General features: G+C 34.7%; 1 pseudogene; it reads left to right on the forward strand.

Moving 5' to 3' along the window:
- The first annotated feature begins 884 nt into the window (after window positions 1-884).
- On the forward strand, window positions 885-3393 carry LOC149217238 (chromatin remodeling protein DDM1-like; annotated as a pseudogene).
- The last annotated feature ends 664 nt before the right edge of the window (window positions 3394-4057 follow it).

Raw genomic sequence — 4057 nt, forward strand, 5'->3', positions numbered from 1 at the left:
TTTATGTAGCTCATCTATTAATCTGTAGTAGAATCCAAGGTTAGTAATGATTTTGAAGTAGTGAATTTGAATGAAGCACATGGATAAGTAGAAAAAGACTCCAATAAGGTGATCCATCCATCTGGTGTATCAAAGAAGCGATTGAGTCATCACGGTGGTGCAATCAAATCTTAGGTCAACCCATCACATGGCACAAAGCGTGAAGATAGATTACACTAAGATGATTATGTGGTAGAGCAACCAACATCAAATGATGAGATATCTTTATGTATCAAACATGTTAAGGAATAACACAATGATGGATTGAGTGTTCATATGCATTAATAGTGAGATACAAGTGAAGCATAGGGATTAAATTTGAAAAATATCAAATGGATACTTACTCATCATCCTCATTCTGATTTGTAGTTTTTTTATTCTGTTTTTTTTTTTTTTCAAAAACGATAGAAATTGACCTCACTTGGCATAGTGAAGGACAACAGACACAAACTTAAGCTTGAGCTTGAGATAGAAAAAGAATCAATGCATACATTAACTCAAGCTTAAGTTTGTGTCTATTCTCCTTCACTGTGCCAAGTGAGGTCAATTTCTATCATTTTTGAAAATAACAAAATCATAATAAAAATGCTATAAATCAGAATGAGGATGATGAGAAAGTATCCATTTGATATTTTTCAAATTTAATCCCTATGCTTCACTTGTATCTCACTATTAATGCATATGAACACTCAACCCATCATTGTGTTATTCCTTAACATTTTTGATACATAAAGATATTTCATCACTTGATGTTGGTTGCTCTGTAGCTCCCCTAACACAATAGAGTTTTGATGCACAATAAGTAAAACTTAACTATTATTTTAGCAAGTACAAAAGTCAACCAGATGGATTTCATGACTACAGGTAGAGTAGTGAAAACCAGTCTGGACAATCTGATGATTCAACTGCGCAAGAATTTCAACCATCCAGATCTTTTGCAGTCACAGTTTGAGATATCATGTATTCCTCTGTCATGTCTCCTTGGTTTTGAGGCCATTTCCTATCATTTTCTTAGTTTATTGATTACATTCATTATGCAACATGAAAAGACTTATGTTTTATATCATCTGATTGGAATTTATATTTATTTCAGATCTCTATCCTCTAGTAGAGAAATTGTTGGAACCATGTGGTCAATTTCAGCTTCTGGATAGGCTTCTAAAACATTTAAGAGCTCATAATCATAAGGTGTGAGACAAGGATCTCAGCAGATATGAGAAAAGCACAATACTTGATATGATTGGGTTCTGTTTGATTTGGTGTTCATTCTGAAACCTTAACCACATGCAATCCTGATTTGCAAGATTGGAGGATGATGACAGGTTCTGATATTTTTGCAATGGATAAGAGTGTTGGACCTACTAGACTACTGCTTGAGTGAGAGCGGATGTGATATGTGCCGCATTGATGGGTCTGTTAAACTGGATGATAAGTAAAGATAGGTTGCTCTCAAGCCTTCTCTATTCTTTGGCGTACGATCATTTGTTTGATTTTGATGTCATAAACTCAAATGAGTTTGATTTTGTCTTGGTCAATTACAATTGTGTGGAATAACAAAATTACCCAAAGAAGCAATTTCTGGAACTAGACTTCTGGTTGTTGGCAGAACTAGGCTCAATTCCTAAGAGAGCTTTAATACTTTTTTTTTACATGCCTAGTTTTACTTTTTAATGAATTTATGTGTTGGTTGATTTACCCCTTCTACATGGCACTTGATTCAGATCAAAGATTTTAATGATCCAAACAGTAAAATTCGTGTCTTTTTGCTAAGCACACGTGCTAGTGGACTTGGGATTAACCTTACTGCTGCAGATACTTGCATCATTTATGACAGTGACTTGGTAAGAAAATTATTTTTATGCCATTGCATCAACACAGGCTTTTTCTAAAAAAAATTGTATACTTGGACATGATTTGGTTTGCATCAGCATTAATTTTGTGCATAACATGGAACCTATTTTTTATGAGCCATGTTTTGTAATTTTGTAGTCCCATTGTAAAGCCTTCATGCTTTTTCAAAGTTTTGATACATTGGTTGTTGGCATATTTATAGAATCCAAAAATGGATTTGCAATCTATGGATCAATGCCATAGGATTGGGCAAACCGAACCTGTGCATGTCTACATGCTTTGCATAGCTCACTTAGCTGAGGTAAGGTATCTCAATCTGCTTTGTCTACTTTTGAAACTTTCATACAAGTAATTATTAATGTCATAAACATCTCCTAATCACTGTTATTTGTAAAAATAGTGCCTTATGCTCAAAGTAGCATTTGACAAGTTGAAGTTGGAGCGTGTTGTGATTGAGAAAGGACAGTTTCACCAAGAACGAACAAAATCTAGCTTCTTAAAGGTGTAAACTTTTACTTTTGACTAAGCTCTTGTGTCTCTTAACTTCGTTAGTAGAGTTTTTTGGCACTACTTTCATGAATCTATCTTGCAATAGTAATTCATGATCAACAATGTCTAAATAAAATTAGAAAATATAACAATAGAAATCCTAGATGAGAAACTTTGTTAAATTCATCTTATTATAGTCAGATAGATGACTATTGTCTTTAATAGGCAATAGAGGGTTTTACAATGGATAATTGGGTAATAGAATTTGATTTATGAGCAAACAATTTCATGTAGGAACATTAGCTTTTAGCTTTACTTCAGTAAGAAAGAGATGAAGAAGAGGAGCTTGTTCAAAGTGATGAGATTAGTCAAAGTGGAAATCACGACGTGAAACAGGTTGCCCAGAAGGTGAGGACAACCGAGGGTGCAAGGATTTTGAGCAAATATAGTGAAGAAACAGGAGCGGTGGGAAGGTAAGAAGAGTTCATTAACATTTCATGGTATTTTATTTTAGTTTATCCAGTGAAAGACTGAAGAGCATTCAAAAATGAATTGGATGAATGAACCTGCCTCTGTCTGTCGCTTGGTGATGGGGAGCTTGGTTTGCTACCTGTCTGTCACCTGGGTGGTGAGCTGCAGAGCGCGAGGTGGAGTTTTCCCTCGGAGTCAGTTGGTGAGCTGGTGAGATGCAGAGCGTGGGTATGAAAATTCTGCACCGAGTCGAAATGGTTAAGGGAGCTACAGAGCCCGCGGTTTGCGGAAAATTCGAATTGAAATGAGCGAATTAGTTAGGGGAGCCACAGAACCTGCGGTTTGGGGAAAATTCGAATTGAAATGAGCATTAACTCTTCGCAGCAAGAATCTGGTGGAATCCAGGAATACTGTCAGATGAGATCATATCACGATTTAATGTTGAACAATGGCGGGCAAAATGGTGGTGGAGGATGGCAAAGATCACAAAAGGTGGCGGAGGGTGGAGGAATTTCTGGTGGCTGGAGCCAAACATTTTTCTAGGTGGTGACGGAAACCGAGAAATTCCTCCGCCTTGTTAGACTACTCCTTCAGTAAATGTCTCTTCACTTCGACAAAATCGACTAACATGCTCAGTGGGATGTGGACTTTGATAACATGTCCCTTGCCTAGGAGGGAATCAAATCTTGAGGAAAGAACTGTAGAATTGAAATTTTACTATAAACTGAAAAGGACATCCACCTACTTTATTAAATAAGTCGAATATATAATATAAATATAAAAGTGAATAACAAGAATTTAATTTTGGTGTTGAGATTTTGTTTACTGACCATGAAAATACGGGAGGTGAATTTAAAATTATAATTTGTTTGAAAAAACGTGTTTATAATCATTATAAACAGAAAGTACAAAGATTGTTATGGGTTGGAAATATTGTAAATTAATTGGATTTTGGATATAGAATAAGAAAAACAATTATTTAATAATTTTTTAATTTAAAGTTTGTAGATGTAATATTTAATCGAAGTTGTTTAAAAGAATTTTATAGTTTATAATGTTAAAATTGAAGGATATATTTTTCTATATAGATGGAAATGCAAAATGTGTGGACCCAATTCTGGTAGATAGTTGCACAAAATAATTTTATAGTATATAATCTCAAAATTAAAAGATATACTTATTTTCATGTCCTTGTCACTAGAAAATA

This window comes from Pinus tabuliformis, chromosome 1_1 (genome assembly GCF_031772625.1).
Source record: "Pinus tabuliformis cultivar Carrire ecotype Pingquan chromosome 1_1, CPIR1, whole genome shotgun sequence".
In the NCBI taxonomy this organism is placed as follows: Eukaryota; Viridiplantae; Streptophyta; class Pinopsida; order Pinales; family Pinaceae; genus Pinus; species Pinus tabuliformis.